General features: G+C 32.4%; 1 protein-coding gene across 12 annotated transcripts in view; it reads left to right on the plus strand.

Moving 5' to 3' along the window:
• Window positions 1-15,701, plus strand: part of LOC107447961 (POU domain, class 3, transcription factor 3-A) — a 467,439-nt gene extending 451,738 nt beyond the window's left edge. For all 12 annotated transcript variants that reach the window (XR_015432756.1, XR_015432757.1, XR_015432773.1 and 9 more), the window contains one exon: window positions 15,525-15,701. The gene's annotated coding sequence lies outside the window, so the exon portion shown is untranslated. The remainder of the gene's footprint in view (window positions 1-15,524) is intronic.
• The last annotated feature ends 1,842 nt before the right edge of the window (window positions 15,702-17,543 follow it).

Here is a 17,543-nt window from a genome sequence, read left to right on the forward strand (position 1 = left end):
AAAACCAAATTATCTATCAATTATGATAACTTTAGAGACACTGTTTCAATAGTGTCAGCGTGACGAGATGGCGAGAAAAATATTTGATATCTTCTTGAAAACATAATATCTATTTGAATTTGCATAATCTTAAATTAGCAATCTACTATGTAGATAAAAAGTAACGTAATATAAAAAGTTTTAACTTAAAGATTTTACGTAACATAAAAAGTTTCATTGCAATATTGAGAATACAATAATAATGTTTAGTCAAAAATCAAAAAATCTATTTTTAATTATAATATTTAGTCCAGAAATTTGATTTAAAAAAAAATTATTATTATTATATTAAAAATTTTCGTTTTCACAAGACAAAATTATCTATCAATTATGATAACCTTAATGGCACTGTGGCAATAGTGTCAGCGTGAGGGGATGGCGGGGAAAATAGTTCATATCAATTAGAAAAAAATCATTATTTAAAAATCATTTTTTGTTTCATTCTTTAAAAGTGAATTCTGGAGAATTTTTATCATATTATGGATTTTAATTAAAGTAAAATAATAAATAAAAAAAATTAGATATTCTAAAGTTGCTCAGTACTAGGAAATTGATTTTAGAAAGAAACTGAAACTCTAAACTGCCTTATTATGGCATGTGAAAACGGGGCACTTGTACAATATTCCATATTTCAGACTTTCGGCGGTCACTACGTATTGAGGTTGTACACCCATTTCCACGATGGTAAAAGCATCTAGCTACAACGACGAAAGTCATTGGATCGAGCCCTGCCGACATCGAACATCCAACGAACAGCCCTCAACCCTCTGCATTGGTGACTACAGACACTTGAACTGGCAACTATTTTTCTCTCGACAGATGGCAGCACCATTACCCACTACTTTGCCTCGTTCCACATTTCCTCTTGATTCAACTTACCATTGACGCAAAGGTCATAAACCATAGATATATTAATTCCTGCAACTAGCATATCGCCTGGTTCTAGATCGTGAAAACCCGAACTGAAATGGTGACTTCATTTACGGTCAAATGGCTTCTAAATCTCGTGTGACGACGAGATCGCTATTTACATGAATCTTCTTATTTCATCTACTCGGGTTCGTACACTTTTCACCATAGTAATTAGAACTACGACCAAGGAGTTCCTTGGTTCGAACCCTGTCGGCAGCCAACAAACATCTCTTTCACCTTTTCACATGCTTAGAGGGCTAATGAAGGAAAATGTTATTAGCAGAGAAAGGAGGGCTCAGACTCCTTTTCTCTGATCTGAGACTCCGATTTCTCTGATTATTCTGACCTAAGATTTATTTTCTATATTTCATAAATTTAATGTCCTATTTCTGATGCTCTATTATTCAAATGAAGGTTAACCTTAATCTGCTTTAAAAATTCCCTTATTCTTCTGATCAGTTTGAAAGTTTTAAAGCATTCAAACCTAGATTCGTCATAATAGGACATTTAAAGAAGAAAAAATTTATGTAATAAATAGCGGAGCAGCATTCTTTTGGTAAGAGGTGATTAAAACCTTAAAATTTGTCTATTATTCTTGTAAACTATACAGCTTTTTTTTTATCACCAGTTTTTAAGTAAACACCAGTTTGGCTTCAGTCAATGTAAATAAATAAATAATTAATTAAATTTCTAAAAAAAAACCTTAAAAATAATTTTTTTACGTCACATGTTTGATATTCAATTTAGAATTTGCCCAGTATTCTAAATACAATTTTAATCATAATTTTTGTAAATAAAACCGCCAACATTTTTTTATTTATTAAATACGTCTCAATTCATTGTCCAGTAAATCTGCAAAATCTCTAAGCGATCAAACGCAGAAAAAGGGGGGAATTTCCTTTTGTTTGAGTTCAATTTGGATTAAAAAGCCCCAGCTTCTTTTTTTTATCTTCTTTTATAAGAGTTGTTTTAAAAAAAATTGGGAGATGGGAGCGACGTTTCAAAAGAGGGCAGAGAAAGCGAGTAATCCCCTTGATTGAATCAATGGACAACCGAGATTGTATGCTAATGAAATGGCTGAGTGCGGAGACAAGTCAAACAAGGCCGCATTCACACCTGCTCACAGCCACCTTAATTTAGCCCTCTACCCTCTTTCAATTTCTACAACTAGCGTCTCCGCGCCGGGGCGTGACAAATGGGATGCCCCTGTCATTATTTTTTAGTGGAAATAGAAACATTTAGATCTTTTAGTTTAGTATAAATTGTTTCCAATTATGCAGTTCATTCATTCGCATTTAAGGAACAATTGGAATTTGTATCACTTTTAAAGATGGGTAGTATGCAAATTAAAAACAAACTTTTCACAGCCATTTTTATTCGATTCAATTAAAGTAAATTATTTCACCATCCAGTTTTAATAATAATTAAGAAACCAATTAAGACGTTGTTTGGGTATGGATTGATTTTGGGACTCTAGTTTCGCATTTGACTTCATAATCGTTGATGGTGCATCGGTGTCTCAGTAGTAGAATGCTCGCTTTGCAACGCATGTGACCGAGTTCGTTTCCCGACCGCTGCAAACATTTTGTTACGAATCAGCTGTCTAACGCCATAAAATAAAACACATAAATTTCTAAAGGAAATTATTCCTCGACTTAGTTTTAATATTTATTAAGGAATCAATTGACACATTGTTAAGGTATGATTGATTCTAGGAATCTGGTTTCACAATTAACTTCACAAACGTTACTGTAGCATCGAAAGTTCAGTGGTGGAGTTCTTGCCTGTCACGGGGCCCCAGGTTCGATTCCAGGCCGATGCAATTTTTTTTTATGAATCATGTGTTCAACGCCGACGTTGAAATGAAAATTAAAACACAAAAAATTTTAACGCAAATTATTTCTCAACCTAGTGTTAATAGTTCTTAAGAAATCAATTAACGCATTGTTATGATAAGGATTGATTCTGGGACTCTTTTTTTTTCCTTCACTATCAACTTTATAAACACTTCTGGGTTCGAATCCCAGGCAAGGCATAGATGTTCTTTCATTTTATGTACTATCTGTCCTTACTGTGGGAGCAACGTTGACCCACCTATTATGGTGCCCCTGAGGAAGTGGCCAACAAATCTGCCCTGTAAATGCCTGAATTGACGAAATGTTGGCACCACATAAATTGCTTTTCAATGTAACGAATAACTGATTTTAAGTTTGGTTTGCTTCCATATTTTCCGAATTCCTGATTATTGTTTAATACCTTTGTAAGAAAGTATATCAATAAAGAGAACTTTGTTTTTTTTTTAACTCATCATATATTGCTTACATATAAATATTAATAATTATTATTATTATTTTTTTTTTTTTTTTTGTATATTCGGATAGCAACATTTTCAATCAAAATTCATGATTGATCCAAATAATTCAATATTTCTTTTTGCCTAATTTGTGTATAATTTAAAAAATTAAAAATTGTAACAAAATTATTATTTAGAAAAATACTTTTATATTATACATTATAATAATATATATGTATCTTTATTTGAAACAAATACTTATACTTCATCTTCATCTTGTTCTGTTGTACCTTATTATGATTTCAGTTAAATAAAATTTATCTACGCATGATTCTAGAAACAGTTATACTACGGTCAAGCTCACTTTGCGTCCGTATAAATGTGACCATCTACTGGTTGTTATTATTTCTATTTGTTTGTTACAAATTCAGATATACTTGTCAAGTGTTTTCAAAAAGTCAAGAATTATTTTATTGTCATAATAAGAATTGTTTTTATCTTGTTTATTTCAGTTACGTGCATTTTATAGTAAATTATAATCACCCTTTAAATATCAGAGATTTAAAGTTATTTTGATTTGATCAGAATAAAAATAAAAAATGAACTAACTAAATAACTTTTGATGTAATGATCAGATTTTCATATACTGGGATTCATTTTTAATAGCTTAAATGCGCTAATTAGTTAGTGCAGATGGTATTTTAAATTAATTTAAGTTAAGTTAAAAAAAATTAACTATCATCAAATAAAATAATAAATAATTATTAAAAATTGCTTTTTTATATGGAATTATTTTTGATACATGGATTTTAAAAATTGCATGCAAAAATTATTCGAATCGCTTTCAAAATTCTGCAGATATAGGGAAATATGCAAAAGGTATAATTAATATTAAGGGGTGCAAACTGTCAACCGCTTTTCTGACCAAACTATAGGGACATTAATTTCCAGGTTGCCTCCCATATTTTAATGGTCAAGAATCTAAATCCTCCGAAAGAAAATAAGGCATGTTTATTCAGAGAAAGCACATTTTTTTTACCTAATTTCGTAATTTAAAATATCGTCTGTACTTATTAATTCACATTAATTCAAAGTAAGACTCTCGAATCATTAAAATTGAGATTTGAAAATCTGATCATTAGATCAAAGATTATTCAAGGTTTAACTTTATATTTTGCGGACTGTACGTAAGGATCATAATCCCCAAAACTAAATAATGTTTTCTAATAGGATTTTGAATAACAGTACATATAATTTGCCTTACGACTAATTAATTAGCAATATCATCTTTGTCTTTTTACAAAATTACTGTCCTAAGTCGTATATTTTTATTTACTTAATTCTTTAAAAAATAATAAATAACTCCCTTGCAAAAAAGAGTTCCTTAATTAAGGCTGAAAGAGGATCAACATTGATTGATATCTAAAGTCACGAAATCTTACTAAAACTTCTATCAACATCAGATTACAGAGATATATAAGTCCAATCACTAAATCATCTTAGTCATTAAGCCTCGTTTCTCATATAAAGCCCTCCTGCCGTTTGACTTTGTTATTATAGTTGTTTGAAGACCATGTCTAGGGTGACGTGTCCCCCCATTCCAAAAGGCCACACATATAACTCAATGACCATTCGTTCCACCCACGCTTAAGCACACACGCCTATTTTCGGTCATCACCCCCCTTTTTCAGAAAACAAGCCCTTCTCGTTTCCACAGTATCTTTATAGGGTGGAAGATAGGAGGGCTATTGTCATTTTTTTGTTTCTCCCCCCACTTCCCTTACTCCAAACGAGGCAGGGATTCCTCAGGAAGTCATATTTCATCGAAGGAAAGAAAATTATGATGAAGTTGTGTGTGTATATATATGTGTCCCCGCATCTTCCCTTTTCTCTTCCTCATTCATTACTTCCGGGTCAAGGGGTAGAAAGTGGAAGTGCTGAGTCTCCGTTTGCTCTTCCTCATCCATATGCAGGTTTGGTGAGTGATTATCCTGCTTTTTCGGGAGCTTCCTCTTCCACTCCAAAGATATACTACTTCTTGTTCAAAAGAATATATGACGAGATTTTGCCTATTAAAAATTATATGAATGAGTTTCGTATTGTAAATTGATGATTACATTAGGGTAAAAACTTTAAAATACTTGACTTGATTAAATGCGTAATATTTTAGTAAGTAAGAAATGAAATTGATTTTGCTTACCGGTAATTAAAATTTGTCTAAAAGTTCTCGCAAGATTTAAATAGGATGCCATTTGTGTTTCAATTTTGCCAATGAAAGATGAAAAATTAAGGACTGAGAGATAGTTGAGAATTATTAAAAATGAAAATCTACTCGAAAAACAACGCATTTTCTATCCAAAGCAATATTTTGAGTATTTTTGAGTCATCTTTTGGTCGCATAATTTCCCGTTTTGGTGATCAGAATCGGCCGTTGAGATCATACGGTTTAGCGCTGATGAAAAAAAAAAATTTAATTGAATATCTATGTTTATAATCGACAAACCCACAATGAAGGGAAACTGACAAGGGGGATTCAGACACCTTTATACAAAATTGTCGTTGAAAATGTCTACAAAAAATTTTTTCAAATTACTTGAACATTAAATCATTCATCTTGAACATTCAATCAATAATAATAATAAGTAGAATAATCATCAAATCATTTGATAATTATTCTACTTATTATTATTATTATCTTTGGTTCACTCACGTAACGTGCAGTTCAAAAAATAAAAAAAATGAAATCTAGAAAATATGGTCCCAATATTAAATAAATAACCTCAAGAAATTGTAGCGATAGGATATTACCTGGATAAAAACTTAATTTTCTTCAAAAATACACTCTATAGCAAAAAAAATCGACGCACCAAGAGGGAGTTGCCCGATTGAAACGAAAATTGGTGGATAGAAAGACAATGTACAGAATAGTAAATAATTAAAATATCAGAACAATTGAATAATTTATTGCAGAGTTACAGTAAAAAGTTCAATAAGGTGTTGACCCGCCTCTAGCCTGGATACAAGCTGCCACACGGCGTGGCTTAGACCGATAAAGCTCCCGGATGGTCTCTTGCGGTATTTCCTGCCAAATTCGATCCAATTGTCGAACGAGGTCATCAACATTCCGTGCCAGATGCAAGCGCCTTCCCATCATATCCCATACATGCTCGATGGGAGAGAGATCGGGTGATCTGGCAGGCCAAGGAAGAGTTTGAAAAGCTTGCAGACAGTTCATAGCAACACGTGCCGTATGTGGTTTGGCATTGTCCTGCTGAAAAACCAGCCCAGGGCGCTGCAAAAGAAACGGTAGCAAAACAGGTCTTAGGATGTCGTCGACGTACTGCTGTGCAGTAAGTGTACCTCTAATGACGACCAAAGGGGTCCGGCTGTCAAAGGAAATGGCCCCCAGACCATAATGCCTTGTTGAGGGCCGGTATGGCGTGCAATAGTGAAGGCAGGATCCCCCCTCTGCCCTGTGCGTCTCCAAACACGTCTTCGATGATCGTCAGGACACAGTTGGAAGCGGGATTCGTCGCTAAAGACTATACGTCCCCAGTCGGCATCATTCCAGCCTGATCTGTTCAAAACATTCATGCACACGAAATTTCAAAGCAATCGGATGATTGCTTCTTGGTGCGTCGACTTTTTTGTTATAGAGTGTATATACAAATAGAAAATAACATTCGTCATGTTTAAAGTGCTTAAAAAGTAGGCACCTATTTTCAAGACTCACCAGAAGTGAGTGAAAAAAACAAAAATTATTCAAAATTTTTAAAAAAAAAAAATCGCAATGACGCCAAAGAAAAATGGAAAAAATAAAGTTGAGAAACAAAACAAGAAAAACCACAGTAACCGAGAGAGAAAAAGGATGAAAAACAGAACAAGAAAAACCACAGTGTAGGGAAATCAGGGTAAAATGCATTTCCATGTATTATGGAGAGGTGGTGAGGAATTAATGTCATTTACAAGGGAATCGGCATTCATATGAAAAAAACAAGATTCTAAAGTATCACATGAGCACAGGTTGGAATGCTTTTGACGTTGTCGAAATTGAATTTATGCCCAACATTACAACAATGTACAGAAATTGATAATTTCTCGAATTCTTGATAACGAACATATCTATCGTGGTCATTGGCTGAATGGAATCCCAAGTTCTCAGAGTTGTTGTTGTTGGCGTAGGCCATTAAGACACTGAGGATGCGAACGTTCTTGTCTTCCAGTGGCGCCATCTATGGCCAAGAATTGACTTCTGCCACACCCATAAATCTCACCCCTTTATAGGGTGGACCCATTCATTCATCCGCAGATGTTAATTTTGACCTGAACCAGAGTACGATCAATCTCCAATCCAGCACCCCCAGAGGTATAATTTTTAACGAAAACATGGAGGGCTTTGTGACCCGACTAATTTAACATGCACCGGTCACCATTTACTACGATTCGATCTCCCGTTCTCACGAATAAGAGCCCAGCGCCCTACTAACCAGGCTATACGGGCCCAGTTCCCAGAGTAATTTATAAAAGTATCGTTTAAATCGTAAATTACTTATAAACTTGAAATATCGTTTGCGCACACTAATTAGCAGATTTAAGCTTAGGTCCTCGATCGAATAAAATTGAGTCATAGTACGCTAAAATCCAATCATCAGATAGAAAGTTATTTAATGTGTTCATTTGTACAAATTTTTTAATGAAAACTATATTCTAATTTTTTTTTTTTTTTTTAAATGTTAAATATAGAGTTCATAGTATAAATTCCTTAACTATGCGTAATTACCCGACGATAATCAAAAAACTGAATGCTGAAAATACACTCTCAAATATTTCACTAAATATTCCATAAAAATACTAGCATGGAATCAATATTATAGAATAGAATTTTATTGTTGGAAACAATTGAAATTAAATTATTTTGGTGAATTTACTCCAACCAACCACAGTATAATACGAATTTCAAATGACGCTCTCTAATATGAAATTAATTCCTTATTTTTTGTTTATTTTTGTTTACCATTATTTCTTCCTCTTTTGTTTTTATTTTTTATAAATATATATTTCTCCTCTCTTATTTCTCCATCTTCTAACAAAAGCGCATAGCAGAATATAAATGAAGGCATTCTTTCTTTCTTTCTCTTCATCTCCTCTTTTTCCTGGCGCATTATTTTTCCGGAAAAATTTTCTATGGTCAAAAGAAAAGGGTGCAGAGAAAAGTGAAGGGGGAGCATATTTTTTTATGATTATTATTTTATTTTGAAGATCCCTAGCTAAAGTTTTGTGGGGGAATTCGAACTATGTAAGCAGCTCAAAATAACTCTCCCTTAATTTGCCGTTCGTAAAGTAAAACAAAAAAAAGAAAGAAATGCTCTGAAAGTAAAGGATATTTCTTCTTCCTCTTACTTTAACGGATATTTAATATATTTTGATTTTTACTGTGACGTCAGAAATTTTTTTTCTTCCTTTCTACTTTGACGAAAATAAAGAAAGATGATTTTTTTCTGAATATTTTAAAAAGAAGAAAAAATTCTGAGCGTTGGAGCTCAGCTTTCTCATTCCACAGTTTTGTGCCAATTTTTTTTAAATAGGTATCCATTTTAAAACATTAAATAGTGTTTATAAAAAAATTTCTCTGAAGTATCGAAATTTACGAAAACATGCGTTTTTCGAATATCCTTGATTTTTCTTTACTTATACAAACTTTATATAATAAATAAATACATGATACTAAGAAAAAATAAAATAAGACCTTCATCAAGACTCTTAATAAAAATTAAATTGGACCTTATCTGAAAAATTATCAGTTATGGTTACATAATAGAATAATCAATTTATTTACCTTTTAGAAAGCTATTTTTTATTTTTTATTTTCTCAATTATGTGGCAATTAAAAATTCAATAAATTTCTAGATACGACTGTGAACCATCTTTTGCCATTAATGTTAAACTTTTTCCATATTGATTTTTTGAGTGAAATTTTGTACTAATTAAGTTTTTCTCTTCTTTATTAGCAAATATAATCCACTTGATTATCGGTAAAAAAATTTATTTATTATATAAGACGTTAAATGGAAATTAAGAAGTAAGAAATGTGCCCGGGCACAAATATCAATGACAGAAAATTTCTTGTGTGATTATTTCAGTTTTAAATACCCCGTTAATTACTTCTTTTTTTTATTTAATCTATCAAGTCGTTACCTGAACGCCATGGATCATATTATCTGACCTCGATACAAACAGATAGTATACCACTACATTGAATTTTTCTTTTTTACCTGTCATTTGAAGCAAAATATAGTTTTTGCCACTTTTAATGCTTTAGGAAGAATGTGGCTTCTTTAAGTGGAATATAATTCTAGTGATCATTCGTCTTCCAGAGACAGTATAAAACATCAAACGAGATAAAACTGCACAATACTGAAATTGTCTTGCTTTAATTTGAAATTGAGCAATGAGTCGCGGTTCCTCTACCTTATTATAATAGAGTCAAGTTATGGTAAAATCAGTATATGATTTCATTCACTGAGCCAGTAACATGCACCGAAGAGCCATTACATTATGACCACCCTCCATCTATAACAATGGGCTCGTCCAGGATTTCATGGTTTCTCGCCCAGGTACAATGTTTTCATGGGGCACATTAGGACCCATAATCCTCATAGAATAATCCCTGACGTCTGTAAGCTACTTGAACATAGTTACAGACCAGGTTCACCCATTCATGGCAACAGTTTTTCCTGCGGGGGATGGTGTTTACCAACAGGATAATGCACCATGTCATAAGGGTCGAATCATCGAGGAACATTCCAGTGATTTTCAAGTCATGTCTTGGCCCCCAAATTCACCTGACCTTAATCCAATAGAGCATTTGTGGAAACCAAACACTGCTTGGAAAACCAAATTCGTGCTGCCACGCTACCCCCTCGCAATGTGAGGGAATTGCAGGACCAGTTGGTGAGCGCTTGGTATCAGATACCTCAGACTACCTTTCAGCACCTTGTGGAATCAATGCCACGACGGATGCTAGCAGTCTCTTCGGTGTATATTACATTTACATCTTATTTTGTTTTAAGCAAATTGGTTTTGTTCGCTTTTTTCGAGAAAATTTAATTGGCGGCTGTATGAGACTGCGGTTACCAAACTTTTCGCCTCCACGTACTATTTACATTTCCGAAAAACTTTCAATAAACCTTTGTAAAATGAAAGAAAAAATTTAAAACTTGGAAAATTTTTATGTTGTACTATTTCTTAAAAACTATAAATAAGAGCATGTTTTTAAATGTAAGAGCGGCATTTATTACAGATTTTCAGACTTTTTCTAATCTCCGAACTGGAAGAGTCATTACAAAATATATATGTTTATTTTTTTAAGTTTTATCCAAAATGTGTCTGGTTAAAGTGCGTTTTTTTTTCTTCCTTCCAAGCAGCGATTATCTGGTTGAAAGCTTAGATAAAAACTCTTGAATTCCTTTATTCTTTTCCACGCATCACTAGGGATTTGCATACCACCGATTGTGAACTCTTGCTATAAGAAGAAAAATAAAAGTAGTTTAAGAACTTTCCAACCTCTCCACAGTTTAATCAAAACTTAAACAATGCCTTCATCTTCGTGAATTACTTGCTCATGTGTTTAGGTGATTTCTGATATTTAATGATTGACAAATGCTCTTTGCTGTTTAAAAGAGACGAGCTCATTTTAATATTTTCAGTAATCTTTCAAGCCTAATTTATATTTTGGAGCCATAGTGGCTCAGGGAATGGAGCGCTCGCCTCCCAATGAAGTGACTAGGGTTCGAGCAAATGAGGCTGATCGATACGAATTTCGAACCCGGTCCCCACTGACCACAGTGCTGAATTAAAATATTCTCAGTGGTAGACGGATCACGAGATAGAGTCCTCTTAGCCATCAGGCTAACCGTGGGAGGTTTTTGTGTTTTTTCTCTCCGTGTAACGCAAATGGGGGTTAGTTCTATCAAAAAATCCTCCTCAAAGCTAATTTCGCTTAATACCTTGAACCTGGAGTTTCCTTGTCTTTTAGATTGGATTCAAATTTATAAAGTCACGAAGTTAAACATTGACAGTCGTGAACACAAAATTAGGTCTGCTGTTCAAGGAAGATTATAAAATAAAAGTTTATTTTTTGAAACATTCGCTGCAGGATTTAAATTGCATTTATGATCATAAACTTTTACTTTCGATTGACCTGTTACCTGTGCTGCTAAATTTCGATAAAAATGCCCACCCTTTTTCTTTCAAGAATTTAGAAAAAATCTGTGTCAAAATTTTTATTTTTTCAGCCGCCTGCATTGTCAGAATAAAAAGTATCACTAACGCACCTCGTTGTTATCAAACTTCATACAGAGTTAATTATTATAAGTATACTAAATTAAAAATAAGTAATACCGTGGCTCTGAGTTTCTCCGTAAGGCTTACTTTTAAGTCTGGTTTAAAGTATTTAATTAAATCCTCGTTTTAAACCATCATCAGTAGGTTTAGTTAATTCTTCTCTATTAGATTACTTATCAGTTTTTGTGCTGATAATTTTGTCGAAGTTTATTTCAGATTGAAGCATTGAAAACTTCCATTGTTATCTCTAATACTAATGACGTTTTCGAGCATTGGAAATTGATCTACAAAAGTTAGAGTTCTCTTCATTTTTACAGAAAGAAGTGTATTTGCATTGTCTTGTTGAAATTCTATTTCATTATCTCCTTGACTCCCTGGCATCTTCTCCAGTTTTAAAAAAATCCATTTGCATAAATATCTTTATTACTTCAAAACCAATAAATTAACAAAAATTGATATAAACAGTTTTTTTTTTTTTAATTTTAATTTTAGCTCTTGTTTTTAAATAATATTCCATTCTTTAGATCTAAAAAAAGTTTCACCTTCGCTACAATTACGCACTCAGTCGCGCCTACCTGCCTTTTTTTCCCCATAGAAGAACAAACCTTGACAATAAGTAAAGAAACTGTGTATGAGAATGAAAAACTATATTTAAAATATTTTGACCTAATTGCCTATGTTGCTTTTGACCTATGTTGCCTTACATAACAGAGCCAAAGTGCTATTCACTGACCAGGAGACATGTGAAAGAAGGTGGAGATGGAATAGTCATCTTTTAAAAAAAGTCCTAGAATATATACTCCTGATGGCGAAAGAAAAAGTAATAGATCTATGATGACATGGCACAAACAGAATGGGGAAGATTTTAAGAAGTTATTCGAGGAAGAAATTGTTTCCCAAATTTGTTTGCGAAATCGCAAAAACGTTAAAATATTATGAATATTTAAGCACCTAAGTGATCGTAATTTTTCGATATCTGTGTTCAAATATGTTTTTGACATAACTTGGTTAAAAATAAATCCGAATTTTACATTAAATATAATCTTATATTAGAAAAAAGTTCTTTTGCAACAAAGTATTTGCACTGTCAATTTTCTCAAATTAAAACAAACACCTCGTTTGTTGTATTAATTAAGAACCAAAGAACCTGTTGAAAACATTAAGACAAAGCCAATAATGTCAAAGCTCTTCCGATTCTTTTTCCGATAATAGAATCGTCGCTTTGACAAAGCGAAAGTTTTCTCACCATCCTGAATATCTCCAGAGAGTTTTACTAAATTTATGACGCACTGTCAATAAGTCTTTGTGATTTCTTCTTTCATTCTCTTCCAGCGCCACCTAGCGCCCGTGGGTTTCTCAACAACAGTGATCAACCGGTGGTAATGTCTTTTTGGTTGAAAAGACAATGGTCTTTCTTAAGTTCCACCTTTTCAGTTTTACTCTTCCCCCACCAGAGAACAGATTAAAGTTAATTACAGCTCCATCTACATGTGTCAAGCGGCTTCGTCCCAGAACTGACTTAATTACCCAGTACTTATGAATATTTCATGTTCTGTTCTGAAAAAGGCTTCTCTTTCTCTATGTAGCAATTGCGGAAAAGAGGAGAGGTGGTGAATTAATTAGTTGGGGAGTTTGGGAAAAGTGTAACGGTAGGTAAATCACCTTACAGGTGTCCGCTGCTACCTAGAATGCATTGAAGAACGAAAGATTTTAGCAGGTCCCCTTCCCCTCCCCAAGTCGTGCCGAAAGTTGCTAAGTCTTTAGCAGAAAAGTTATTATATTTTATTCCTTGCTTTCAAGAGGCATCTTTTAACTTTTCTGCCGGCATCGACATCTTCCAAGCCGCGAGTTGATTGAATTTTTACGCGTGGTGAATATTTTAGCGATGCGTAAATATTTCCAAGTCTGCAATTCTGTGAATATAATAAGCTTTTTGAGTGATGTCAAAATCACTTTGCTGTACACATTTGGAGCGAACCCTCTAAGGAGTAAAGCACTCGCAATTGTACTTTCGCATATTAGAAAACGGGTTAGTTTTATTAGACATTTGAGGAGTCTTTAATCGTATTCTTTTTAATGTGTCTTCCAGTTTTTCATAACTACTAAAAATGTAAAAAATGTAGTCTACTAACTCAGTTATACATTTCCAATCCTAATTCAATAATAGTTCCCGCTCCTAATTTTTTATTTTATTTATTTTTTTTCTTAAAAAAAAAAGAAAATATATTAACTAAATGGTTTCAAAAATGCTAACAAAAAAATAAGTTTGCACCCTTTAACATGAAAGGGACTAAAGTACCAAACTCTGAATAATTTTCAGTAAATTTAATTAAATAATCATTACTTTATAAATAAAATATAGCTCAACTTTTAAAAACAATGTCTACGTCTTTGGGGGTACTCAAAGTGCCTTTACGAAACCAAATGTAAATATACACTGTTAAAGAAAAATTCAGTACAATTTACGGTTTTAAGCCAGCATCTGGGTTGCTTGTACGAAACCGTAAAATTTACAAAGTATATCCGCAACAACAACGGCTTATTACCATATAAAAAAAAGTTTTTTCTATAAAAATTACGAAGAAAATTCGAAATCAGACTATTTTTATACCGTAACAAAGCAAATTTTTACAACAAAGATAAATCTCTAGTCTCAGCAAAATGTAACCACATAGAAACATGTTTTCTATGTAAAAGTTACGAAAAAACCTATATTCGCACCATATGCAAATATTTTATGTCTACAGAGTTTGTATCAACCAGTCATCACTGGGTTTCGAATCCTGATTGCTTCATTGCGCACTGGTCTCTTGAGCTACTGCGGCTCAAGTGTTTTATTATAAAGAATTTGTGATAGTAAGAATTTCGCTTCAATACCACATCTAGTTGACAATGTCGCCTCGCCGTTTTATTTATACGATAATCAAAAATATAAAGTTATTAGTAAAAAGTAAGAGCAAGTATATAAGTTAAGCAAGTATATAAACCAAGTATGATAGGCTATATTACGGAATGCGAAACTGCGTGGCTAATATTAAAACTTCAACTGACGGTTTTGATCCGTTAAAAGAGGAGAAAAACCATTTTGTCAGAAAGAAGGCTTTTAAACGTTAAATATACGAAGAAATTTCTAACGAAAACAACGTATATTTTTTAAAAATGTACACATTGCTCGTTATAAGGTGTAGAAATTACACACTGGTTGCTACTTATTACGGGGTATGATAACAGAGATATATTTTTTGTTTGTAATTTTCAATCGTCCTCGAAGCCCCTAGTGACCAAACCCTTTTGGCAAAGTATGAGTACTTCTATGGCATTAACATACCTAAAATTACTAATCAAAATCCATCCAGTATCTTTAGAAAAATCTGTCTTTCTTTTACCATTTTTTTTTAACTTTAAAATCGTTGGCTTTTATACTAATTCGATGATTATATAGTTTTGACCCAGTTTAAGATTTAAAAAAATGATGTTATGAAATACGAAATCAAAAATAATTTTGTATTTGACAATAATATGAATTACCTATTTTCAAACTAAAGATTATAACATTTGAGAGAAGAAAAAAACCAAACATTGCAAAGTCATTTTTGGTTTTAAGGTAATTTACGTAAAAGTCGACGAAGTTATGTTCTGCAACTTAACTGAGAACAACTCGTTAATAAAAACGAACCACGCATAACAAGATTTTAGTTAACTATAGATAGCAAATAAAAAGCCGATATACAATTGATTTATGACTTTTTTCCCATGGAGCTCTCATTAGCAACAAGAAGCAAGATGGATGATATTCAGTCCTCTTTTACGAAACATTTTTATTTTTTTAAACATAGTCTTATGTTAGAAATTTTCTTTCTCCAGATTTTGAAAGATTATTTTAATTAGTATTTTTTTTAAATATTTTTGACGTGTCTAATTTTTGTCTCTTTTACAGATTTTGAAAAAAGCTTGTGAAGTTGCCCAGCTGAAAGAGGTGCTTTATTTCTGAAAATTTATTGATAAGATAAATAAATACATTATTTGTGTGACTTAAAACTTAAAAAATATTTTCTTATGAATGTTGTACTAAAGTGTTTTTATTGTAATAAACGTATTTTATATTTTTTGCTTCTATTTCTTCTTATATTGAGTAATTTTGATTTATGAATTTTAAGTTTGCGATCTCCGTTTAAGTAAACATATTGATTAGAAAATGAAGCTAAATATAAAATAATTTTTCTAATATAAATATCAATAAATGACAATTTAGTTTCCAAAACAAACAAGCATAATTTTCACGAGAAATAAGCAAATAAATAAAGGAAACTTTGTTACAGATTTAAAACTTTTTTAACTTATCCTGGTAAAAAAAAATACTTTGCAAACATTTAAAGATAACATAAAATGATAACAAATAAACGTAATGCACTTTTTAATAATTGAAACTTCGCAGGAAAAAACACACACACAAACAACTGTTAAAGAATTTTTTTTTTCTTTTTTTCGTGATATCGGGTGTTTCACAATCACCTTCCTTAAACATGTATTTTAGAATCCATCAAAAGCAAAAATTAAGCACATTGGGGCGAAAATTAATATTTTAAGCAAGAAAAAACAACCCGTGAATCATTAATGATGAAGGAAAGTTTAGATACATCAAAACTTTTTTGATTGCCGGGGGAAACTGACAAGAAATGAATAACAATATTTAAAAACGCTGTCGAATTTCATCCAGAAATCAAACTGGCTTTAATGTTTCTTATTACGCAGTCATTATGGGTCCCTTAATTTGTGTTTGCATTTTTTTTTTTACTTCATTTTTGGCAAGTACTCTAACAATAAGATATTAAGAGTGATAACTGACTTCTCTGCAAGGAACAACACCTTAACAGCAATAATATTATCTATCTTCTTTACTAGGTCTTCCTTAAAGAGCTTGAAGCTGTTAGTTCATTAATATGTATTAATATAAAGTAGTCAAACTCTGTATTTGTATACTTTATAAAAAGCATGCTAAAATAACTTTTCAAATTTTGCACACAGTACACTGCAGTAGAATACTTTTGCACCTAAAAAATATTTTTGTATTTCTTATTCTGTCCGAACTTGTCCGAAAATGTGTTGAAAGTTGTCCGAAAGATAGTAGAAGCAAAGGACACCACACCCTAAACTGCACCAAAGTTGTAAATATTATTGATTAACTGATATTAAAAATCATGATTTATAAGAATGTAACTTCCTAAACAACTAATTAAAGCATATCTATCAGAGATTTCAAAAGCTAATTATTTCGCAAAATGCATGGTTATTTAATCTTATTTTTTGCATATAAAAATGCTTTAAATAGTTAAGACTAATTTTAAAAGCAAGAAAAAGAAATGAGTACACATTCGTAATTTTGGGATGGTACTTGGTACTTGATCAATCACAAATATTACCTGTATGTTAAAATTTTCTAATTATGTTAGATACAGAGACTTGACTCTAATAAGTCATCTTTTGTGGAATTGTTTTTCAAGGAATTATTTATTTACAATATATTATTTCGAAACTAAAGAAGACCACATGAGTAAGTCACTTTTTTGAGTTACAACATTACTCTGCCCTACACGTTTCAATCTTTTTTTTCTTTTTATTTCTAACGGTAGATTATGAACAGTTACAGCAGAAAACAATAAAAAGAAAGAACACAGAGTACAACAAAAAATGCTGAAACAGAGTTCATTAATCTAACATATCTCTAGCCTCCCAATAACGCTCGGTCAGAAAAGTCTTGCCCAGAGCAGGACAGTGGAGTAGATGTGCGGAATCCATGACCTCTCCAGAGCTGCACAAAGTGCATATCGGGGAAGGAACAATTTTGAGTCAATGAATGTGGTTTCTTAGGCAGCCATGTCCGGTAGCTAGGCGGAATTCAGCCGCTGCTTGGTGTTTCAATTTTTTAAGGGGAGAAATGGGCAGTGAATTGTATATC

Source organism: Parasteatoda tepidariorum, chromosome 3 (genome assembly GCF_982258835.1).
Source record: "Parasteatoda tepidariorum strain Cologne lab strain chromosome 3, Ptep-v5.0, whole genome shotgun sequence".
Lineage (NCBI taxonomy): Eukaryota > Metazoa > Arthropoda > Arachnida > Araneae > Theridiidae > Parasteatoda > Parasteatoda tepidariorum.